The sequence below is a fragment of the Diceros bicornis genome (genome assembly GCF_020826845.1).
Source record: "Diceros bicornis minor isolate mBicDic1 chromosome 30 unlocalized genomic scaffold, mDicBic1.mat.cur SUPER_30_unloc_8, whole genome shotgun sequence".
Taxonomy (NCBI): Eukaryota; Metazoa; Chordata; class Mammalia; order Perissodactyla; family Rhinocerotidae; genus Diceros; species Diceros bicornis.
Window position 1 is genome coordinate 304,966 of NW_026690906.1, and position 26,870 is coordinate 331,835.

At 37.9% G+C, this 26,870-nt stretch overlaps 1 long non-coding RNA gene across 1 annotated transcript in view; it reads right to left on the reverse strand.

The window, feature by feature from the left end:
- The window catches only part of LOC131402206 (uncharacterized), a 143,664-nt gene extending 118,092 nt beyond the window's left edge, over positions 1–25,572 (reverse strand). The window contains exon 1 of the long non-coding RNA XR_009218372.1: positions 25,535–25,572. This is a non-coding gene — a long non-coding RNA (uncharacterized LOC131402206). The remainder of the gene's footprint in view (positions 1–25,534) is intronic.
- Positions 25,573–26,870: the final 1,298 nt, after the last annotated feature.

Consider the following 26,870-nt stretch of genomic DNA (forward strand, 5'->3'; position numbering starts at 1 on the left):
GTGTGACAACGTAATTAGGCTCTCTGGAATGTAGTATTACTTTCTGTAAAATTAAAAAATTTGATGATTTTTTGAGAACTTTTCCAAATATTAAATGGCATCTCTTTTATATTTTATAATTTTATTTATTTATTTTCCCCCCAAAGCTCCAGTAGATAGCTGTATGTCATAGCTGCACATCCTTGATGTATGTGGGACATGGGCTCAGCATGGCCGGAGAAGTGGTGCGTCAGTGCCTGCCCGGGATCTGAACCCCGGGCTGCCAGCAGCAGAGTGCACGCAGTTAACCATTAAGCCATAGGGCCAGACCTGTCTTCTCTTTTAAAAACCAGAAAGATCCTTCTCAAACTTATACGTTATCAAAAATTTTTTCTGAACTTTCACTTACCAAGAACAACTGATGTCCCTTCAATTATATTGATTGAAAATAAAGATCATAAAAGTATAAATTTGGTAATCTAATAAATGAATTAGCATAAAAATGAGCCAGGAAAAAATGTGTGATCAATCAAGATATTACACTATGAAAATATTACTGTTTGTTACAGTACATAAAATTATGACACTAAAATAGTATCTTTTTACTGTTTGTAAGTTTATATTGTTACTCATATATCACTGTTAATCCTATTATGTTTTACAAGTAATAAAATGTCTTGAAATGAGAGAACAATAAAGCAGCAGCCCTGCATTACGCGTGAAAGTTGTGTTTCCCCTGGAGGGAAAATGAGGATACAACATTGGTCAAGTACTTCATTTTGTAATCTACTGGTGCCTTTCAAAAATATAGCTATTATTATAAGAGTAAAGATATTCTTTTTTTTAATAATTTTATTTATTTATATATTTTTCCCGCAAAGCCCCAGTAGATCGTTGTATGTCATAGTTGCACATCCTTCTAGTTACTGTATTTGGGACGTGGTGTCAACATGGCTGGAGAACCGGCATGTCAGTGCATGCCTGGGATCCAAACCGGAGCCGCCAGCAGCGGAGTGCGCACACTTAACCACTAAGCAATGGGGCCGGCCCAAGAGTAAAGATATTCTTAAGAATAGTGCCACAAAACAGGTTTTCCCAGCTACTTTTTGTCAGAGCTGAGACAGACATTAGGCTGGGGCACTTGAAGAGGCATGGTGGACTCAGCTGAGGGTGATTAATTACTGTCAGATGATTAGCCAACAGCGAATAAGACGGAGAAAGATTAAAAATAGGTAAAGGGAAATAAAGTTGGATATAATTAAGAAAAATAGTGCCTTCAATATATCCTCTCATTATTTTTATAGCTTTTTTTTTTTTTGAGGCATGACTAGGATAGTATGTTAGATTTTTATAAATTCTTTTCTCCTGGGCTTATATTACTGAGTTCTTCATTATTTATGATAATGCCCAAGAAAACCTTGAGAAAAGTATTCTGTACTATCAACAAGCACAAAACATGTACAACATTGCTCTATATATTAAGAATCCAGCTGTAATAGTCAAGACATATATTCATGTGTGTAAAATTATAATGATTTTCTTATTTTCTCCAGCTGTGAACCATATTAAATATATAGTAATAAGCAGGAAACCTGAAGAACTAGGTGATTTAAAACACCTGTTGTTACAGCTAGGCCATTCAAGGGTGAAATTAATTTCAATTTCACACTTCTCCTTTCCTTGTAGCCAGTGAAGTGTCTGGAAGACAGAAAACACATAAAATTAATTGAGAGTTAACAGTATTTGGAGGCAGTTGAGGTTAAGCACTCAACAATGATGTCCCTTACTTCTGGAGCCATTGACTCTTTGTCATAAGTTTACTTTATACACGGGTTCTCTTCTTAGATTATTTCTGTATGTTTCTTAGAAGAGAGAGAGGGAAGGAGAATTAACTATCAATCTACTGTGCGCCAGTTCCTTTACTGTATTCCCTTATGCAATTCTTACAGTAATCCTTTAAAGTAAGTGTTATAATTCATATTTAACTGATAAAGAAAACCATGTTTACAAAATCGCTCAAGGGTAAGAGGGAAGATCTGAACATCAGTCCGTTGGGCTTATGCCTCATATTCTCTCCACTGTGATAAAAATGGTGCTTCAACATGGGTACTCACCATCTGGCTATTTAATACTGGCTCCTGCCAACAGCATTGGATGAGATGAGATGAGAAGATTGTTTCCAAAGTTATTCTATTATATTTAAACTCTACTATGTATGAGTAGGATGTCAAGACATGTTTTAGAGGCATAGAGAGCAACTGACTAGTTCACCTACACATTTTTCAGGCTTACTATAACTTTCATGTGCCACATTGTGTCAACTTTATCAACTTTAGTGCTTCACTGTTCTGTTTTATAAAACTCAGAATTTCACTTTTCATGTAAAGCACTTTGCTCCTCTCTTAGTCACTAGATGGCAGTTCTGTATCTCTGTAAATTACCACTGCAGCAGGAAATGAGAGATCTTAAGCCAGTTTGCTCTGTACAAATGATGGATATAGGAGGACTTCTGGTCCATCAAGACTGCCTGTGTTATTCCGTGGCTGTAACGGGGATGTTCAGGACTGCTTAGTCAGAGGCACGAAGCAGAGTCAGAAAGCATCCTCTAAGTTCTTCTTCAGATGTGAGTTCAGGCACCTGTCTTCTCACCTGAGCACATTGGAGTTTATTGAATGTGTTCACACTCTTACTCTCTCCCTGTACTTAATAAGGCTGGGAGCTCCATACCCCTAGAAAAAACACATGACACATAAAGCCTTTTCTCAACTAAACAGAATTGAGGGCTATGGTGTTGCCCGAGAGTCTGATGCTTAAAGAAAATACAGCTGGTGCTCATATGGAGAGAAAGAGCGTCAGCTACTGCTGGAGGGCTTTTATTGATGCTTCTATGGAATGAGCAAGTTTAAAATAAAACCACATGGCTTAAACCTCACTAACTGATTGTTTTATTTTCAAGTAATATGCTCTGAAAATCTGCTGTGTCTAAAAAGCTATTTCATAAAATTGAAACAATTCTGTTTTTCTAGTCTCTGGTATTTGAAATACTGTTAAAACTGTAAATCCTTTAACATTCTACAATATACAAATAGGCAAATATCAATTATATTCTCTAAAGATATCTGCTCCCATGTTAAAGTTTAATATATAGCAGCAAAATTGGTTACCACTCAATTTTTAACTCATTTTTTGCTTTTGAAATTACATATAAAATTTGTGTTTTGAAGTATTTTCCTAAAACTCAGCATCTTTCTGATATAAATAGACTAGTGGAAAGTTAACTAGAATGAAGTTTGATCTTTAAAACTCTAGCTTTGTGTAAGAATTGATAACAAGAGGCAGTTGCTTCTCTCCATGTTATGATATTTATTAATTGTGAATAGCCACATCTATTACAAAGTGGTGAATAATAAAAAGAAATTAAACAATATCAGCACTCTCTTACCCCACAGGTATAGTTTATATGCAAATAAATTCTCAAAGGTCAGAAAAAATGCCTATGATTTCAGATAACTGGTAAAATACTATCTCATTCCAGTTTTAACCTCATTTGAAATTGACTTAAAACTCTTCTGCTACAGCGGCCCCAGGTTCAGAAGTTCGGATCCCGGGAGCACACCAATGCACCGCTTGTCGAGCCATGTTGTGGCAGCATCCCATATAATGTAGAGGAAGATGGGCACACTTGTTAGCCCAAGACCAATCTTCCTCAACAAAAAGAGGAGGATTGGCATTGTAAGTTAGCTCCGGGCTGATCTTTCTCATAAAACAAAAAAAAGAAAGAAAGAAATAATGAGAAACTTTTTTGTCAGTTTTAATAATGAAAACCAATTAGCAACTGGGAAACAGTTACAATTTGAGATGAGAATGTGAAGAAAGAATTAGACGTCACATGTTTTTGCTTTTCTCTGGGGCAGTAAAGCTTGCAAGGGAAATGAAGTTCCATCTTTGTTCTATTGAGTTTGAGAAGGTGTAAAATTCATTTATGCTGGACAACACTGTTGGCCTGTGGAGAAAAACAAATGGTTCAAACAGCTGATCTAAAGGAATGACTGAACTCACAAAAGTTTTTAGCTTATAAAGTGTGCTTCAACTCTAACTTTACTGGACATCCATTGACCTCTATGTGCAAGGTATTTGTGGTAGGTATCGAAGGAAATATAAAGAATTATAAGGCTCCAAGCTCCTCCACATACATGAAATTGTTTGCAAGATGTAATTTGATTCTGCCAAGGTATTTAGTGTATGTTTTATTACAGAACCTTAAAAAAAATGAGAATGTTATTGAGAAATTGTAGTTAAAGACAGCTTCTTAGGAGAGGTGGACTAGATCAAGTCCTCAAAGGGACCACTTTTGAGCAGGTGGAGGGAAGAAAAAGTGAGGATTTCAGCTGGGAGAAGAGAGGAAAGGTACAGAAGTAAACAGGAACATGGCATTTGGGCATGGGAGTGGGCAGGCCATGACAGGCACTGTCTTCCCGTGACTGAGAGGCAGCTCAGTTTCCTCCTGCAGGAGCCCAGCACTGCTTCCCACCTCCTGGCCTCCTCCACCTGCAGACTCTGTGCTTGAGCCAAGGCCTATCTTTTTTTGTGTGTGTGAGGAAATCAGCCCTGTGCTAACATCTGCCAATCCTCCTCTTTTTTTGCTGAGGAAGACTGGCCCTGGGCTAACATCCGTGCCCACCTTCCTCCACTTTGTATGGGACGCTGCCACAGAATGGCCTGCCAAGCGGTGCGTGGGTCTGCACCCGAGATCCTAACTGGCGAAGCCCGGGCCACGGCAGTGGACCGCACACGTTTAACAGCTTGCGCCACTGGGCAGGCCAAGACCTATCTTATCTGGATCGCTGCCTAGTCTTCCTAGAGGTCTCTTTCCTTCAGTCTTAATTTCTTTTAATCTTTCCTTCACAATGTCTCCAGAATTACCTTCTAGAATCCAAATTTGCTGAAATCTGATATCTGCATAGACTCCTTCAATGACTGCTCAGAGCAACCGAGAGAACATTCAGACTCCTGAGCTGGACATGCAGGATTTCTCTTGCTGTCCTCATCTTTAGCCTCATCACCCACTGTGTCCTACATGTTTGCTTTGTTCCAGCCTTAAAAATACCCTCATTTTCTGAAAGCTTTAGCATCCTTTATATCTGTCTTTTTATATGTATTTCTTCTGCACTCCTACCCCCTTTATTAATCAACTTAATTCCTATTTCTTGATCTAAACTCATATCAAATGTTCCTTCCTCTTGGAGACGTTTCCTGAGAGGTCTCCATCTAGAGACCCATTTTGATGTCCCCACTCTTTGACCCTGTACTTATTTCCTTTTCCATAACTGTTGTTTTATTCTTGTCTCATAGACAGTGAGCTCCGTAAATCTGAGACAATCCTTCTTCTTGATAAATAAATGGCAAGCAACAGGATACATTAGAGTATATGAGGAAACCATTTGGTGTAAAACTAATTGGGCCTGACCTTGTTTTTTTTTTCTTTTCCCCAAAAGGGGCCTGTAGCCTCTGTTCATCCATTGTATATCCACTTTAAGCAATTAACGTGTCCCAAAGACAAAAGCAATGCCCTTAAGGTGTAAATGCAACTTTCCCCACATTAGAATTTCCTTAAGGATAAGCATTTCTCCATAGCTAGGATTTCATTGCTGCGCTCATTGCGTGACCACCAAACTTTAGACAACAGCCACACCCATGGAGACAGCAGACCTGATACCCACAGTGTCCATCAATCCACGTGCCAGCAGGTCAAGGTTTAAGCTATTTTAAAAGGGACATTGCAATCACATGTGGTACATGCTCTTTGATGGTATATAAACATGCTGTACACCCCACTTCTTTGGAGTGCTCCATTTCTTTGTGAAAGGACTCTCCTGGGCTATATGATCATCAAGGCTTGGCTCATAATAAACTCACCTCAATTTTTATTTATTGGTTCGTTATGGATTATTTGTGTCGACATTCTATTTGTCCCTCCAGTATCTAAACACTGTACCTGACACCTTTAGTGCACTCAGAAAATGTTTGATGAGTGAATAAGTATGTGTGAGACCACACAGGCTGGAGCAGAAGGAGCTTTTTAGGGAGTGGTAGAAAATTCTCTCACATTCCTACCATAGTGGTTGAGGCAGTGGGCTTTGGACTAGATTGTCTGGGCATCAATATCAGTTATTCCACTTTTAACTGGAGAACCTGCAGAAATATTTACTCTCTGAACCTTAGTTTCCTCATCTATAAAAAGGGGCTACTGAAAACTCCTGTCTCGTAGGGTTTTAGTGAGATTTACATGCATTAACTTATGTAAAGTACTTAGAAGAGCTCCTGGCACATAGTAGGCACTTAAATGTTAGCTGTTATGTTATCATTATTGCTCTTATACATGAACAATATTCTGGTTTTGAAAAGATGCTTTTATAATATAGTTGATCCTCATTATTTGTGGATTCTGTGTTTGCACACTTGTCCACTAGCTAAAATGTACTGGCAGCCCCCAAATCATCACTCTCAGGGCTTTCATGTCCATTTGCAGATATGCAAAAAGTGGTGAGAAATTTGATTCACTGGATGTGCACATTCCCAGCTGAGGGGGAACAAGGTGCTGCTCTGCCCTCTTGTTTCAGCCCACATTGTAAACAAGTGTCCTTCTTGAAGTCTATTTAGTGCCTCATTTCTTATCTTTTTGTACATTATGTTGGTGACCTTGCCATTTAATATGTCCCCCATGTGTATGCAATGCTGCTTGTTGTTCCCCAGGGCAAGAGGCTGTGACGTGCCTTTACAGATAAAGTATGTGTGTTCGACAAGCTACTATCAGACACGAGTTACAGTGCTGTGGGTGTGAGTTCAACGTTAACATATCAACAATATATATTAAATAAGGTGACTTTAAAGAGAACACACAAAGAACAATGTAATGTACTGATCAGTTGAAGAAAATGCGACTAAGGCTTGCAGGAACCTAACACTGTATTTCCCGTAGGAGCAGTGGGTCATATTCACCGATTTAGTGTACACAATGACCTTATAGAATGTCACACTGTGCATAAAGAGAACTGACTGTATCTTATGTAATCCTCACATACTCCTTTATAGCAGGAAGGGTACGGAACAGGGTGTCTGCATTTTACTATTAAAGTAAGGCTATTAAAGACCTTATGAACCAAGTAGAGAATTTAAAAAGTCTTGTGTTCAGCATAAGAGTCAGGAGTTTTTGAATAAGACAGATCTATGATGCACTGATGTTTAAGGAACAGTTACCTGACAAGAGAATGTAGTATTGAGAGGAAAAGGGAGAACTGATCTGGAAAGGAGAACCAGCTGTTAAACTCTCGATGTATTCCCATTGCTAGGTGAGGAGATTCGGAGTTAAGGCGCTGATGTGATAAAGGAAAATTAACAGCCACAGGATAAAATAATGGATTTGGTAACCATATATAGGGTCTAAATCAGGCTGTGGTTCTCAATGTGGTGTCCTTGGACCAGCAGCATCAGCATCACCTGGGAACTGAGCTGAAATGCCAATTGTCAGGTGCTGCTGCAGACCTGCTGAACTGGCAAGTCTGGGGTGAGGCCTGGCAATCAGGGTTTCAACAAGGCCCCCAGGTGCTTCTGGTGTCCATCAAGTTTAAGAAACAATGAATTAGGGGCCAGCCCCGTGGCTTGGTGGTTAAGTGAGCACGTTCCGCTGCTGGTGGATCAGGTTCGGATCCTGGGCGGGCACCAAGGCACTGCTTCTCCGGCCATGCTGAGGCCAAGTCCCACATACAGCAACTAGAAGGATGTGCAGCTAAGACACACAAATATCTACTGGGGTTTTGGGGGGAAAAATAAATAAATAAAATCTTCAAAAAAATAAAAGAACCAACGAATTAGAAAAAAGATTCCAACACATCACTATGTTCAGGTAAGCTGCAAGGCAGGGAGGTGGTGTTTGTTTGGAGGATAAGATCCATTTTATTTTTATTTTTTTTTGTGAGCAAGATCAGCCCTGAGCTAACATCCATGCTAATATCCCTCATTTTGCTGTGGAAGACCAGCTCTGAGCTAACATCCACTGCCAATTCTCCTCTTTTTATTTTCCCCAAAGCCCCAGTAGATAGTTGTATGTCATAGTTGCACATCCTTCTAGATGCTGTATGTGGGATGTGGCCTCAGCATGGCCGGAGAAGCAGTGCGTCGGTGCGCGCCTGGGATCCGAACCCGGGCCGCAAGTAGCGGAGCGTGTGCACTTAACTGATAAGCCACGGGGCCGGCCCAAAGTGCATTTTAAGTTTGAGGAAATAGTACTTCAGCATCTGTTTCATCGTAAGGATTCCAGAGATGCCATTTTAGCTCTCTGGTGTGAAGCTCTTTAGTCCACAATGTGTTCTACCTTAGAGAGCCCTTGGTAAGTTATTTACCACTTCCCACATGTTCTGAGAGTCTCTTCTTTCTTGAAATCCCCTTTCAGACTTGAAAACGTACTTTATTTTTGTGCATAATCTCCTCTATTTAAAATCTGGATATCTCTTCCTGTAGGATCCTGTGTGGTACATGCAGCCTTACTATAAATTTGGAACGCCATTAATTTGTTCCAAAACCTTAGAATGTTTTAGAATTTAGAACTTGATGAATAGGGAATATATATGCTTCTGTTTAGGATTCATATTTTTCAGATGTCTAGAGGTATCCCAACTTGTCAGAAATGTGGCTTTAGGTTTAGCAGAACTTGAAAATCTGAATATACTAGAAAATGAATTACATCTCTCATACTAACATTTACAAAATAATTGATCACAATGTTAACTTACCAAGAAGCACTTTCTATATTCTAGGCTCTATATTATGCTTACATAATAAACATGATAAAGTTTCAAAGAGGAGCCAATTACCTTTTGAGCAAAAGTTTGACTTGAGTGTATCTTGGATTCCTTTTTGACAGTTGTAGCCTTAATATTATAGTAATGTTTTCGTTTTCTGGGAATCAGATAATCTTGTTGTTGGGGGAAGAGGGAGAATCTCCCTCCGCCTTTTCCCTTAAGGTTCTTATGGCTGGCCAAGTAATTAACAAGCCAGGTTAGCAGGAGAAAATAATAACAAGTTTAATAACATACATACATTGGAGAAACTCAGAAATGAGCAACGCGTACCTCTGTCTAAGCTGCCTGCTTAAGTATTGCAGTTAAAGGTGAGGAACGTGTTGGGGGTGGGTAGTGGTCTGGGACCACAGAGGGCAAGAAGACAACTCACATGGAGATAGAAATGCAAATGTTTGCCTGACAACTCTTCTTAGGGTCATCTATAGATAATGTGGTCAGGGAGAGATAGAGTTTTTGATAAAAGGGGCTTGGTGCCTTTCCTGTTGTAACCTCTATCCTACATTATCTTTACAGCCATCATGATAATAATTCCTTCCTGAAACAGATCTTTTGTTTTAAATTCTTTAGGCTGTTGAGGAGGGGAAACTCAAATATTCTTCCTGAGTTCTCTGAGTCCTTATTGTCTTCAGCTCGAAATAATCTGCATACCAGAGCGGTGCCTCCTGCGGTAACTTGTCCTGAGCACCATCAGTTCCGTCCTCTGAAACTTCCGTAGAAGTGTCACAGTCTTTTTGAAACTTAAAAAAGTTTCATAGTCCAGAAGCTGAGTTGGTAGATTGTTTCATCTCACTGAGCACATTTCTCAGTCCTGATAATAGATCAGTTCAATTAAGTACATTTTAGAAAGTGGTGATGCAGGTGGGCTCTCAAGGTTACACCTATATTGTGGAAGCAAGCAATCAAGTATTTAGTGGAAACATTTCTACGTAAACAAAAGAAAAGCAAGTTTAATGTTTGGAGCAAGTTGTAAAGCAGTTTCTGAGATTAGAGGACAACCAGATAAGATTTTTAGATGTCAGCATCAAAGCTGCTTTTGCAGTTTAAAATGTCTCTGATGATGTCATCAGGTAATCTCTTAAATTTATATCAAGTCCATCAGCTTCAGTTTATAAGGCTTCAGGAAAAAGGGCAGGTTCAGTTTTCAGTGATTCCAAATGAAAATGATGGAAAAAATCAAAAACGTTGGTTTGGACATCTGTAGTCAGATATTTTAGCAGACTAGAAGAAATCAGGATCCAGTCAAGCCAACAACATAAAACAAAAACCTTAAAAGACAATTAACAAAACTAGGATTTAATATCCGCAAATGTACACTATAGTTTTTACTGAAATATAATTTTTCTTTCTAAAATCACCCTCATTTTTATCAAAGATAGACAAATTAAAACTAAGTAGTTTGCAAAATAATTCTAGTTCCAATAGAGTTGGCCCAATTATTTACATAAGTACAGCAAGACTAGCAATTGATCACATAGGCTCTTTTAAATCTGCTTTGCTGGAACTTTTTATAAGGAATCTCAGATTGAACTTTAAAGGCCTCTCCAGGCCAGGAAAGCCAAGCCAAGGATTTTGTTATCAGACTTTGCCTGTAATACCTACAGATTTGGGTGAATTCCTCTCTTCCGAGGTTCCCCCTAAATATTCACAGGTTCCTTGTGCTTGCCAGATACCTGACATTCTTTACTTATCCTGGTAAGTGCTGCTTGGAACATAAGGTACTAGGCCAATATTTCCACATGGCTTTATTCCATAAAGTCCAATCTTCATTCCTCAAAAGCTGTATGGTTATATCGCAAATATGATGTTCCGGTCACAGCCTTGGTAATATAACCAGTGTTTCCAATTGTGTCCTGTTATAAGGAAAACAGATTCTTATTGAACTTATGCAAATAACTATATTGCCATGAAAACAACAATACTCACTAAGATTTCCAAATTCCAGGGATCAGATAGAGAAAGATAAATATTTAAATTTTACTTACAAAAATATCATTTACAAAATTGTTATAAGTCATAACTAGCTTAGGAGAAAAGAGAAAAAGTTTTCCTTAAATCTAAAAAAACAAAACACTAAAAATTCAGCAATAGTTCAAATGAAAAATCATAAAAATTATAATTATCCTTATCAGTTCATTCAGTCCTGTGTAATACATTCTTGAACCCCATCTTTTTGTTAACAGCTTCATGAAGTTATCAGTCTTTCCATCAGATTTCTGTAATTTCTTACCAAGTTCAGTTTTATGATCAGAAATTTTGTCAGAAACCTGTACTCCTGTGTAAATGTCAGAGTACTTTCCATGAATTTTTCTGAAGTTGAAACATTTTACAAAAGCATTAGAGCAAATAAATGTCTGTAAACAACAAGACCTCAAAATGGCAATTGACAGAGAAATTTGGTTAATTTTGTTACATACAACACTTTAAAATAATAATAACCAGAATTATGACTGATAATCAGGACAGATCACAATTTCAGTAATGTTAAACAATTTTAAAACACCTATGTCAATAACATTTGCCCACATAATAGCACCTAAGCACACTTATCATCACTTGTCTGACAATGCTTTCCATGTAATTTAACATACTGAATAAGCCTAATAAATTTAGTATCTTTCCCTTTGTAGGAAGAGAACAAATTTCTTTGAGAAGTTCCAGGGCCCTTTGAAAATTCTCAAAGAAAAAAGTAAAAAAAAAAGACTTTATTTAAGATATGAATATTGGGGAGCTTGTCAAAAATAGAAAACTTTAAAGCAAAGTGAGCATTGACAGTCCAAAAACCTTAATAGAGAGACCTCAGTCTTTTGAACACAGGAAATGATTTTAAAAGTTTTTTTTTTCTGTCTTTTAGGTAGACTTACCCAAAAGTACAGAAAAATGTTTTATAACTTCTTTATCAAGTTCAAGAAAATTATCCTTTTAAGAGAAAGAAAACCAAATTATAATTTTGTACCAGCTTCCTTCTGATATTAAAACTCATTTACTTAATTAAATTCATTTCAATCTTAGCCCACTTGACAATACAAAAACTCCTTTTCCAGAATTCCTCTTCCACAAAACTATAACTTTCTTTTTACATTCAGAATTTGTCCCATGTCTTTCTTTTCCCTCCTAGTACTTGAAGAGAAATTTATCTTTCTTAATCAATCAAATAAAATATCTCCAGTCTTTGTTCCTTCTTTATACATCTTACTTTCCTTGTACACAGACATAATTTTATTAATATTTAATAGCTTCAATCACATATACTAATTAGAAATTTTAACTCTTAGAAACCCCAATTTGTAAGTAAAAACAAAGTAAACAATTATAAACTTTCTTTTACATTAAGACCTTGTGGCTTGGAAAATTTATAAACACTTCATAACTTCTAGAAATATGTTACTTTATAGTACAATCTTTTAATAAAACACATGTTTACCAATAGACCCAAAACACCTTTTAGTTTTCCTGTAAGGAAAAGCCAAAAGTAGACAAACTTAAGTTTAGCAATCAATGTCTAATATCTTATCTTATTTGGAAATGATGATACTCAGTGAATTTTTATCACAAAATTTAGCAAAACTCTAAAGTTTTATGTCACCAAAAAGAGTTTGGAAGCTGTAACCACCATAACAAATAATTATTGTTTAAAGTTCACCCAACATTCATCTTTTTCACAACTATTTAGTTACTTGTTCCCAATAATTACTTAGATAGTCTATAAGACTTCATAAGACATTAAATAAAATTAGCCATCATTTAAATTACTATTTTTGTTAACCAGTTCTGTAATAGAAATAACATCAGTTTTTTGTACAAATGTTCATGTAAATTTCATCACCTCTTATACTTTTAAACATAGTTATCATTAAGATTTTTATCAATAGGTCTTGGTCTTCTGATTTTGGACAAGGGAAGACTTCCCAGTCAGGCATTTTAAAATATACTCAGGCAAAGTTGATGTAACCTCTTTGTATAAAATTAGCTCAAACATTCCAACCTTTATAATCTTATCAACACTTACACTTTTACATGTTCTCAATTCAATTGTAACTTGAGTCAAAGTCATAAGGCTATTTAAATTTTCCCCTTCGTTTTTCTGGCCCTTTTTTTAGGTACCAATTAAACAATTGTGTGAGAGCTCTCAAAACATATTTTTTCCCCAAAATTAGAAGTTTTCCCAATTCAAAGAATCTGTTGTCTGGCCATTGACGAGTAGGATCTTCATTTGTATGTTTATTCCAATAGTGACTCAATCCAATAAGAATTTTTAAGGAAAGACCTGGAGGTAACTTTCCTACTTAGAATAAATCTTTACCATGGATGCAAGAGGCATCCCTGGTGAGGGCTTAGATGATATAGCCCCCATGATACACAGAATTCATTCCCAAAGATATTCAGATAAAGTAAGACCTTCATTGCACAGGCGGTAAGGATGGTGTAGTGTAAACGGTGTCTCCGGTCTCCCACAATAGTGTGGGACGCCTCCAGTCACAGACCCGCTAATCCGTGACACTGGGCAGGTGATAATGGAATGGGATTTTTCCAGCTCTAACAAGCAACGAAGGTTAAGACGACAAAAGCCCTTATGGACTGGGCCCTTTATGACAAACTCCCCTGAGAGCTTGGCACAGCCAGACAAAGAGACAGTTCAGAACCCAGTCTACTCGACTGGCCACCAAAGAGCACCCTGGTAAATGCACATTCTGTATGGTGGAGACCAAGAAGAGTATTTTCACTTGGTACAAAGCCAAGTTGTCTCAGGACACAGAACAAGACAGAAGGAAAACCCTCATCCGGTTTTTTTCTTATGTGCACAATGACAGCTTTAGCCACGCCTTAGGTCTGTTTGAGCCAGAATAATACCAAAGGGGGGAGGTGCCACGGGGTTGGGGACTGTGTGTTTTACAGAATACCTCGTCGTTGCATGGACATTTTCTTGCAGTTGCCGGGGGACCTGTGTCATCTACTCTGTTCCGTGACCCAACTTATCCTGTCACAGGAGTCTCCTGAAAGTGGCGAACGCCCTAATGGCTCTTAACTGCTCGACCCGTGACCACCAAATTTGCGGCCGTTTTGGCTTCAAAGATGCTCTTGGCAATGGCCTTCACTTCATGTGCATATTAACCCACAGCAAAGTTTGTCTTAATAGACGTCAGTCTGGTGAGACCCGCAAACTCACCAGTCTGGGGGGCCGGCCCGGACAGTAGGCTTATAGGGCCTATGCCTGCGTCCTACCTTATGGTATTTCCTTCTTATGACACATGATACAAAAGACAAAGACAAAAGAAAATAACAGAGACTATCTCTGGGAGAAAAAGGGATCAAGATTAAAACCAAGAGTACTCTACCAAATTTAGCAGCATTACTAAAAGCACAAGAAACTAGTTTCCCAAATATTTTTTCCTGCCAATCTAAATTTAGAAAGAGAAAAAAATTCTCACCACTTCCTTCCACCGGACTCCACAGGTAGAGATTCTGGGAGGCTGACGTGGTAAGAAGTCTTACATTTTGCCGGCTTTCGTCAGGCATTCCCGTATCTCATCATCTGCAGTAATCCATGGAGAAGGCAGTTCTTCCAGCCAGAGAACGCAACTTGCCAGCCAGTGTAACCCCACCTTGGGCACAAAAACTGTTTGGGGGAGAGAGAGAATCTGCCTCTGCCCTTTCCTTAAGGTTCTTATGGCTGGCCAACTAATTAACAAGACAGGTTAGCAGGAGAAAATAAAAACAAGTTTAATAACATGTATACATGGGAGAAACTCAGAAATGAGCAACTCATCCCTCTGTCTAAGCTGCCCCCTTAAGTATTGTAGCTAAAGACGAGGAAGGTTTTAGGGATGGGTAGTTGTCTGGGACCTCAGAGGGCAAGAAGACAACTCACATGGTGATAGAAATGCAAATGTTTGCCTGACAACTCTTCTCAGGGTCATCTATAGATAATGTGGTCAGGGAGAGATAGAGTTTTTGATAAAAGGGGCTTGGTGCCTTTCCTGTTGTAACCTCTATCCTACATTATCATTACAGCCATCATGATAATAACTCCTTCCTGAAACAGATCTTTTGTTTTAAATTCTTTAGGCAGTTTGGGAGGGGAAACTCAAATATTCTTCCTGAGTTCTCTGAGTCCTTATTGTCTTCAGCTCGAAATAATCTGCATACCAGAGTGGTGCCTCCTGGGTTAGCTTGCCCTGAGCACCATCACCTCCATTTATAAGGATGCACCCATTATATAGATTCTGTACAAAATTACAAAGATCACTTTTTCCTTTTCAAAATTTATTTGTTTTAACTTTTAATAGTGAGAACCTTAGTGTTGGGTAAACTCCTGCACAATTACTGGAAATGCTGTGAGTCTTTTTGAAAAGTGTAGAAGTCTAAAGATAATGAAAAGTACATTTCTCGAATGTCAAGTCCCTTGATGATTTGATAGACATCTGTCTAGTTGTACCCGGAAGAGATGGAAGATTAAACACCAGTACAGCATACAAGGGAAAAGGCTGCAAACTTGAGGGCTTCTCATGGACCACAGAATGCCTGGCTGACTCTTGGAGATTAAATCTGGGCTTTGTCCGTGTGTGGACCCTGAGAGGAAAATTTTGCTTAAATGACCAGAGAATAGACGACGTATTTTGTTGATAATAATACTTACCATGTAAATTTGTTTATAAATCTCTGAATAAAATAAAAAATATAACCCGCATAGAAATCAACTCTTACTGACAAGCCTCACAGCCTTCTCTAGAGAGCTCAACAGAAAATATCTCCACTGACTGTGAATTTCTCTTCTCTGAAAGCCAGCCAGCACTTCACTGATAGCCCTCGATAAGGAAGGCCAGATACAATTCTTTGAAGATGTTTAGCTGAATTCAAAACCAAAACTCCTACCTCCAGTTGGCTCCTCTGTGAGAATGGGTGGCCGGCCTTGTTTCACAGCCTGAGCAGTTGAGGTTTCACATGAGATAAATTGCTCTGTTCCCCAGGGATGGAAAAGCTGGATTGTGACCTTGATTCAATGCTGAGATTTTGCAGGTAAAGATAGGGTCATAGATGGGAATAAAGATTTCAGAAAAGTGGTGTTTTGTTCTCAACAGTGTAAATAATTTAAGAAGCAGATAGTCTCTCACTCCAACTTCTCTTCCCTGTTCTCTATCTGTCATATCACTGTAAAAATTCTCTCTATGAAAATTTCAATCTTTTTTCTTTGTTGTGTGTTTATTATCATCTTTACGAATTCTTTGACTTCACCACATTCCTGGAACCACAACGTTAGCCATTGAGATATTATTATAGATGCAGTTTTGAAATTTCATCCTCTTATCTCTATTTCCTCTGCCATTTTGTAGTTTTAGTTCTTATTGTATCTTATGCTTGAAAACATTTGAAGCTTACAGTGTGTAACAGTTCCTTATTTTCACAAATTTTTCTCTAAGTGTCCTCAACTATCATTTTTTTTTAGAAAGAAGTGAAATACATAACAGAACAATACACTGTAATAAATTGACCACTTATAAAATTAAGTTCAACCTGAAATCCCTCCTCACTTAACAGAGACCATCTTTTATAATTCACAATGCTTTAGTCTGGGCAGGGTCAGTTTATCAATGATTTTTGGATGTTTTAAACCACATGAGATGAATACAATATAAGGTAAAATTGTTAATCTTGCAGAAGTTGTAGAATTTCCTGATGCTTAGGGAAGTTGATGGTGGAGAACCTGAATCATACGAAAAAGAGTTGATTAATTAGCATGTGAGTTTGTTAATTTGGTAAGGATGATGATGAGACATACATCTTGAAAAGATAACTTTGCATATCATTATTTTGTCAAAGGCCACTGGGAAAATTCATAATATTCTCAAATACTATAAAAAATGATCATTTTTTCATAAAAGATGTCATACATGACGGCGTCATATACTTCTGTCAGAAAATTTGCAATGAAGAAAATTAACACTTCAGTCATTTTAATTCTAACAATTTGTTCATGCTTACTAGTAGGTTAAAAACTTTTTAGAAATAAAGTGATAAGTGATGTACTTGCTTAATTTTTAATTTTTTTTAGTAAGAAATTTTTTTCATATTTTTAAAAAATATTTATTAGTATTTAATTTATGCTGAATTTATTCCTGGGCCAAAGACTTTTTTTTTAATTAACTAACACCAATTCTTTTCAAACTCTTTAAAAAAGTTGAAGAGGAGAGAATACCTCTAAAGTCATCCTATGGGATTAACACTCCCCTGATATCAAAGCCAAAGACACTCAGAGAAAAGAAAACTATAGGACAATATCTTTGATGAATATTGATATAAAAATACTCCATAAAATAGTAATAAACTAAATTAATCAGCATATTAAAAGGATTATACTGCATTTTTAAGTGGGATTTATTCCTGGAATACAAGGACGTTTCAATATATGAAAATGAATCAATGTAATTAACCACATTAACAGAATGAAGGAAAAAAACACATGATCATCTCAATGGATGCAGAAAAGGCGTTTGACAAAACTAAACATGCTTTCATGCTACAAACACTAAAAAACCCCTCAGAGTAAAAGGAAACTACTTCAACATAATAAAAGCCATATATAGAAATGCACAGAGAACATCATATTCAAAGGTGAAGGAATGAAAGCTTTGTCTCTAAGATCAGGAACAAGGCAAGAAGGCCCATTTTCACCACTTCTATTCAACATGGTATTAGAAGTTCTAGCCAAGGCAAGTAGACAAGAAAAAGAAAGAAATAACATCCAAATTGGAAAGTAAGAAGTAATATTATATTTGTTTACAAATAGTATCTTATATGTTAAAACCCCTAAAAATTCCAACAAAAATTTGTTAGAAATAGAAAATTCTGCAGAGTAGTGGGACAAAAATCAACATGAGAAAACTAGTTGTTCTTCTATGCATTAATAATAAGTAATCTGAAAAAGAAATTTAAAAACTTTACATTTTTATTGACAATAGCATCAAAAAGAGTAAAATACTTAAGAATCAACTTACTCAGAGAGGTAAAAATTCCAGTGATGGTTTTGCAAAATTAGAAAAATCTATCCTAAAATTCATATGGACTCTCAAAGGACACTGAATAGCCAAAACAATCTAGAAAAAGAAGAACAAAGTTAGAGAACTCACACGTCCTGATTTCAAAACTTACTATAAAGTAATCAAAACAATGTGGTATTGGCATAAATACACACACTATACTAATGAAATAGCACAGATACCCCAGAAATAAAACTTTGCGTATATGGTCCAATGATTTTTGACAAAAGTACAATGACCATTTGAAGGAGAAAAGATCAGTTTTTCAACAAATGTTGTTGGGAAAACTGGATACCCACGTGCAAAAGAATGAGGTTGGACCCTTGCTTTACACTATATACAAAAATTAACTCAAAAGGGATCAAAGATATAAATGTTAAAGTTGAAGCTATAAAATCCTTAGAAGAAAACACATGGTAAAATCTGTGTGTCATTGGGTCCAAATGCCATTGTAACAATGATTTCTTTAATATGACACCAAAGACATAAGTAACAAAAACATAAAAAATTGGACTTCATCAAAATGAAAAAGTTTTCTGTATCACAAGATACTATCAACAGTGTAAAAAGGCAAACCATGGAATGGTTGAAAATATTTGCAAATCACAAATCTGATAAGGGATTAAATCTAGAATAAATAAAGAACTTTTACAACTCAACAATAAAAAAACAACTCAATTTAAAAATTCACAAAATACTTGAATAGACATTTCTCCAAAGAATATAAAATGAACAGGAAACACATGAAAAGATGCTCAACATCACTAAGTATCAGGAAAATGTGAAATAAAACAACAATGAGATACCTTTTCACACCCATTAGGATAGTTACTATCACAAAATCAGAACATAACAAGTGTTGGCAAGGATGTTGAGAAATTGGAACCCTTGTGCTAGGAGTGTGAGAATATAAAACTGTGGAAAACAGTATGGCAGTTCCTTCAAAAATTAAAAATAGAATTACTACATGATCTAGAAATTCCACTTATGGGTTCTGAACTAATAAAAATATATTTATCAGCCTCTGTGTCCAGTTCTTGGCACAAAGCTCCTAAAAACTTTGTAATTTCCCCAGTGATAAGAACACTAGGAGAATCTTTTGTTCTATTGAGGCAAACAGATGCCTCTGGCTGGGCTCCTAGATGTCTCCTGAATGGGGGCTGGTCACCAGAAAGACAAAGCCCTGATTAGAAGCTTGGAATTTTTAGCCCTATGCTTTATCCTCCAGAGAGAGGAGAGGGGGTGGAAACTAAGTTCATAATTGATCATGCCTGTGAGAGAGCCTCTATAAAAATCCCAAGAGAAGGCAGTTCAGAGAGCTTCAGGTTGGCAATGACAAAGACTGCTTGGAGAGTGGTGCACCTGGAGATGGCATGAAAGCTCTGTGTACCATCTCCATACTTTTCCCTATGCACCACTTCCAACAGGCTGTTCTTGAATTATATCTTTTTATAATAAACTGGTGATCTAGTAAATGTTTCTCTGAGTTTTGTGAGCCACTCTAGCAAATTAATAAAACCCAAGGAGAAGGTTGTGGGAACCTCTGGTTTTTAGCCAACAAGTCAGAAGTATCGGTAACAGCCTGGGCTTGTAACTGGCACCTGAAGTTGAGGTGAGGTTGGGTGGGTGTGCAGACTTATAGGACGGAGCCATCAACCTGTGGAATCTGATGTGTCTCTGGGTTGTCAGCATCAAATTGAGTTGAATTATCTGGCGACCAGCTGGCATTCCAAGAATTGCTTGTTGGAGGTGTGGGGAACCCTCCTACATGTGAAAAAGTGAATCTGAGAACACCATTTATGGGTATACACGCAAAAGAACTGAACACAGAGGTATAAAGACATATATGTACACCAGTGTTCTTAACAGCATTATTCAAAATAGCCAGAAGCTGGAATAAAGCCAGGTGTCCATCAATGGACGAACTGACAAAAAAATGTGGTGTATACACATAGTAGAATACTCTTCACCCTTAAAAAGGAAGGAATTCTGACACATGCTATGACATGGATGAACCTTGAGGAATTTATGCTAAGTGAAATAAAGCCAGTCACAAAAGGAAAAATACTGTATGATTTCACTCATATAAGGTACTTAGAGTAGTCAAATTTATAGGAATAGAAAGGAGAATGGTGGTTCCCAGGGGCAAGAGGGAGGGATAACAGGGAGTTGTTTCTTAATGGGCACAAAGTTTCAGTGCAAGGTGAAAATGGTTCTGTGGATGGTTGAAGGTTATTGCTACACAATTATGTGAATGTATTGAATGTCACTGTACTGTACACTTAAAAATGGTTAAAATTTTATGTTATGCATATTTTATGACCATTAAAAAATTAATTATTTTCAACAAATGAAAAAACACTAGCTACATGTAGTAGCATGGATGAATATCACAACCATAATGCTGCATAAAAGAAGTTATATTCAAAAGGCTATATATTTTATAATTCCATTTATATAAAATCCAAGAAAGAAACAAAACCGAGGTCTGGTTTCTAGTAATGGTGGAGTAGCCTGTTGAACTAACACTCTCACAGATAGCAATGATAAAATCTGCACAAAATATTATATATATTTATACAGACTCGTGTGGCTATATGTAATAGATATATAATAAATGTGTATTTGTGTGTATCTATAAATCACTTCCAAAAGCAAGCAGAACTGAGAGGGAATCTTCTCTTAAATGATGGGACTTGCACCAGGAGATATTTGCAAGCTTGAGTCTTTTGCCTCAAAGCATTCCAAAATCAGTACATGGCCTAGAAAGGGAAAAACTACAGTCTTACTTGTAATGTTAGAGGATGTATTTTTGGGCTGGAAGAGTAGCTGGAAAGTTAGGGGAGAAATTCTGGAAGGGAGGGAGCCACAAAGAGGAAAATCGCAAAATATATATGTAACTTTCTCCCCCACACACACCAAATTGGCAGATCTTTGAACAACACACATGCAGGGTAGGCCCCAGAAGGCCTAGTGTAAAAACAGCAGTTGGAAGATGAAAGAACTGAACTAGGATTTCAGCTATGCCCACTGTAAATGAGATAGGATTGGAATTTCAGTCTAGCCAAGTTGATTCCCTGCTAGAAAAATAACAAAACTCTTCCAAGGAATACAATAGAATCCGGAGCCTCTATACCTATCTTTCATGATTTCCAGTACACAATTTAAAAGAAGTATGGGATTTGAAGAAAAAGGAAAATGTAATCCATATGTGACCCAAAGCAGGCAGTAGAAACTCTCCCCAATGTGTTGCAATTAGCAGTCAAGAATACGAAAGCAGTTATTATAAAGATGATCATGGTGGTAAAGAAAAATATTCCCATAATGAATTAACAGATGTGGGAACTCAGCAGAGAAGTGGAAATTACACAAAAGAACCAAATAGGAAGATGAAATAAAAAAAAAAACTTTTGAGTTTACCGGTAGATTAGAAATAGTAGAAAAAACATGAAGATACAGCAATAGAAATTATCTAGTCTGAAGAAATGAATTCAGAAATTTTGAAGAAAAATGAAGAGATCCTTATGACCTGTGAGATGATTGAGTCCCAAGCAGAGAGGAGAGAGACAGAAAAATTAAATGAGGCAGAAAGTCAAATCAATAAGTAATAGCATAAAACTTCCAAAACTTGGTAGAAAATCTAAAATTTTAGATCCCAGAAAGTCAGCAAACCCACAAAATAAAATATAAAAGAAAGTCATACTTAGGTACACGATAGTCAAGCTACTAAAATCCAAAGATAAAAAGAAAATCTTGAAAGCAGTCAGGGAACTACACACATACAGTGGAAGACATTACGTACAGGGAGAAATAATGTGAATGATGGATGATATACTATCAAAAACAAAAGAGAGAACTCGACAAGAAAATGACATCATTCAAGTGCAGAAAGTAAACACAAAAGTCAACACAAAATTCTATATTTAGCAGAACTCACTTTCAAAAAGGAAGTAGAAGCCACAATGAGATACTGCACGCCTATTAAGTGGCTGAAATAAAAAATAAAATTGCAAATACCACGTGCTGGTGAGGACTAGGAGCAATTAGAACTGGTTGAGCAGGTTCCTATAAAGCTAAAGATACACTTATTATATGACTCAGATATCCCACTCCTAGGTATTTACTGAAGAAATTTGAAAGCTAATGTTTAAACAAAAATCTTTGTGGGAATTTTTATAGCCATTTTATTCATAATTGCCAAAAGCTGGAAATAAAGTAAATGTCCTTCATCAGGTGAATGGAGAAAGAAACTGTGTTGCATTGGTACATTATAATATTACTTGGCAATAAAAAGGATAAACTCTTTTTTTTTTTGTGAGGAACATAAACACTGAGCTAACATCCATTGCCAATCCTCCTCCTTTTTCCCCCCAAAGCCCCAGTAGATAGTTGTATGTCATATTTGCACACCCTTCTAGTTGATGTATGTGGAACACGACCTCAGCATGGTCTGAGAAGAGATGTGTCAGTGTGCGCCATGGATCCGAACCTGGGCCGCCAGTAGGGGAGAACACGCACTCAACCACTAGGCCACGGGCCGGCCCCAGGATAAACTCTTGATTCACACAAGAACTTGGATGAATCTTGGCTGCATTTCTCTAAGTGAAGGAAGCCAGATTCAAAAGGCTGTATAGAATATGATTCCATTTATATGACTTTCTAGAAAAGGCAGAATTACAGGGATGGAAAATGATCAGTGGTTGTCAAAGGATAGAGTAGGGGAAGGGGTTGAAAAGAAAGGGATAGCATGAGAGAACTTTGGGGGTGAAAAACACAGCTCTGTATGGTACTGTGGACATGGTTGCATGACCATAAAGTCAAAACCCATAGAACTGTACACAACAAAGAGTGAATTTTACTCTGCAAATTTTAAAAATCAATCAAGATGCTGGGGAATCCAGATAGAATGCAGTGACAAATGAATCTCACTGTATTACAAGCATGTGACATAACCATAAAGAAGGAGTGGGGATGATATGTCCTGACCTAAGTTACTTCGGAAGACAGTGTTTTGACGGGATACTGTAAAACTAAAGTACTGGACACCAACACTGTACTCTAGGTAGTAAATTTGTTTTTCATAAGGGTATGGATTAGCAATTCTGAAACTAGTTGACACAGTAAACATGTTGTAGCTAACTGGAGTTAAGTTTCTCACTGTTGGTGAAAGAAGTTACAAATAAACAAAAGGAGAATGCTAGAATAAACCCTGTGGTGCTGGATTGGAGTTGGAAGTATCAATATGAATCCATGTCTCTTTTAATAAATCTATCAAAATTGATAGATAGATTGATAGATCGATAGACAGATGCATGTACTTGAGTTTATATTCATACATATATTTACAAGCTCTGCTGAGAGGGACTAGAAGCAGTGACACTCTAATATTAATGAGCACACCAAGCTTCCAGAACTTGTTTTCTAAATATCATTCTCCAATAAAAGGAACCAGGTTTTCTTGGAGAAATGGCTAATTCTAGTGCTGGAGATAGAAAATACAAAATGAGCCTGGATCATCTTGTAGTGCCAGAAAGTAGGAAATTGCTTTAAAAAAAAAACACAGAAAATGATGGGACGTGTCAAAATGAATCAAGCTGAAAGACTTCCCAATGACTCAAGCTGGAAAAATGTGAGCAACAAAACAAATAATGGTAGCATTGGATTATTACACAGCGAATAAAATAAATATCCACGAGGCTATACTGATATAAAAAAGATTAAATAAGAAAGGAGGGGAAGGAAGAAAGAGAAAAAGGGAAAAAGAAGAATGAGAGAAAGAGAGAAAGAAAGGAAGAACGAAGGGAGAGGGAGGGTGGGGAATCTTCCTCACAGAATTCCAAATAATAAATGCGCTAGATAGCATGAAATTGAAAATCACCACTAGAACGCTACAGTAATAATTACCGTTGGAAAGATTGACTGGTGAATGCAAAAACTGTGGGGGAAACTTAAAGAAGAAACAGTACAATTGCAGAGTCTCAAAGCATTTCCTTCCAAACACTTAACTTATTTCTCTTATACCTATGACTATTTAAAGCAAAAATTATAACACTGTATTGTGGGATTTATAACATGGGTAGATGTAAAATTTATGACAACAATAGCACAAAGGACAGACAGAGGTAGATGGAACTGTTCTGTAGCAAGTCTTCCATATTTTACATTGATTCAACTGGTGAACTGTTAAGTCTAGGTAGGCTGTGATATCTTAAAGCTGCATATTGTAATCTGGACCAACCAGTAAAAATGCAAAGGTGTGTCACTTAAATGCTAATAAAGGAATTAAACAGTATACCAAAAAACGTTTGTACAAGACTGTTCACAAGAGATGAGCTGCACGTCCCCAGGAGGAAGATGAGCTCACTTTGGGGCATCCACAGAGCAGAACGTCCTCAGCCGTGCCAAGGAGCAAATGCTGACACACACATGCTGAGAGAGACTCATCAACCTAGTGCTGATGGGGGCAAGCTGGACAGAAAAAAACACACATGGGATGATTTCATCCAAGATGATCCTATGCTGAAAAAACCAGAATAGGGGTTGCATCGGAGGAAGGAAAAAATTGCCTGGGAAGGAACAGGAATGAGTTTTCTGGGGGTGATTGAACTATCCTATTCTTAAAGGGATGAAAGATATATGGGCATGTTTATTTGCCAAAACTGTACGGTTGAGATTTGTGCCTTTCAGTGTGCATACATCTTACTCACCACACACGCACAAAGGCTTAAAAGAATAATAAAGTGAGGTGGGAATGGGATGGAGTGTGGATGAAACAAAAATAGCAGATGATTAGTAGTTGTTGAAGCTGGGTGACGGGCCTACTATGCTATTTTGCTTATTTTGTATATTGTTTAAATTGTTCTGTAAAAAAACACTTGTATAAGAAGACAAACTCGATATACAGTGTTTGCTGGTAAGATATCAGTTACCTTTGGGGAGGAAATAGGGAGAAAGGGATTGTCGGGGCCTGAGTAAAGCTGGTGCTAGTTCTTGGTCACAGAAGTGTTTTCATTTTGTAATAATTCTTTGATATTTACGTGGATGACTTCTCCATATATTTCTGTACGCATGTTATACATCAATAAACATTTTAAATCCTGCATATATGCACAAAGATCCTAACTCAATATCTCAGAGTAACAACAGTGTTTTGTTTTAAAGTGGAACACATTCACTCATGACACCATTAGATGGATTTTAATACTCCCAAGTATCTAGTAATGCCCTCATCCTTGCGTGGCTCCTGGGTCTTTCCATTTTTGCCTCAGTTTTGTAAGTGGCATGGATTTGAGTTTTTATGATGCCATTTTTCTCTAACAAGGTCAACCCCCACCAAGATTCTCACCAAGGCCTCGACACCTAGCACAGTGCCGTGTTCACCCCATGCACTGAAGACCTGTGGGACTGGGTTGAATGAGGAACAAAATGAGGAGCACATGATGTTCGTAACTTATGTCTAGGTGCCATAGTGTTACTTAGGATATTGGTAGGGTTTTTTGATAGCTTTGCTATGCCTTCTAATTTTTCCTATTTAAAACAATGGGAAATAGGGTCTCAGAGATCTTTCTCAGAGAAAGTCTGACATTTCAGGCACATATTACTGACAATTATTAATGGCATATGACTTTCCCACCTCATCTTAGTGTTAAGTCTTTCATTCCTTACCTTGGAAATGACCTAAATTATCTTCTCCCAAATCTTGTAGTAATGCCGATGCTCCAGAAAGTCAGGCCACAGATATTCTGCTGTTGTGCCTCCTCCCTGCAAAGATGTGGAGCTGTGCATCCACCAGTCTCAGAAGCGTGTGGTGTTGTAGTATTTGAAGTCAATCAGAAAAGCTAAATGGAAAAACGACTTCAGAGAATTATCACCATAACCCCCCACAGCAACAAATTATTTTGTGATTCTGAGGGTATCTTTAAACAGGGATATTAAAACCAGTTCCCAAGGAGCCAGCCCTATAGTAGAGCAGAAATTGCATATTACCTTGCTGCACAAACTTGTCTAATATTGTGGGAAGGACCAAACGGAAGTTTCGGTGTTGTTGCCTATGTTAACGAGGCCAAGAGGTTCTCACTGGGATAAGGAAGTCCAGTGAACCAGCCTGTGTGCAGCGTGGGAGAAGGGACATGTGTGTGGTCCCCTGAAGTGGCTTAGCGGTCACTTACCAGTGCACCTGAGTTTCCTGTCTGTATAATGCAGGAATTGAGGCTATCCAATGTGATGTTTTCTCCTTTTTATGACATGGCTCAGGGCATTCCTCTAAGACTCCTGACCAAGGTATGGGCCCTTCAGGCAGATTGGATCCAAAGGGAGGATCTCTGCCGCGACCCTGACCATGGGTCCAGAGGGAGGATCATGGCAGCCTGGAGGGATAGGGGTATGGTAGGACAGGTGTCCTTGAAAAGGCAAATTCCAGGATCCCAGGCACCTGGTATTTCCATTTTAGATATTGAATTTACATTTCAAATACTGGCCAGGGAGCTTCCACAAGGGCTGCAAGCCACCTCAGCAATAGCCATGCTCGTGAACCCCACCCCTACCTGAGTACCGGCCACAAGGGATGCAGCCCAACCACACTGCACATACTCTGGGAGGTGGGCAGGGCATAGGGTATTCGCTTGGTATAGAGAAGAGGGTTGGATGGACAATCAGAGGCGTGGGGTCCAGGGCCTGAGAGACAAGGCACAAGTTGGGACCACGAGCTGTGCATGCTGGGAGCTTTTCTCACTTAACCGCTCCCAGCTGGCAGCCCGTAGGGCTGCAGGACTAGAACTCTCAGGATGCTCTGGACACAGGGCCGTGCCTAGCCCTGGGGGGAGGAACAGGGCGATGTGAGCTTGGCCCAGGGCCAAACCCCCATTGAATCAGGACTCTGGCCATGCACCCGCTCCAACTGGACTGAGTCCAGGAGGGATGTGACTGGATGAGAGGGACCAGGGACTTAGGAGGGTGTGGAAGCTGCATGGGCAGCCGTGGGCCTGCAATGTGCAACTGCTTT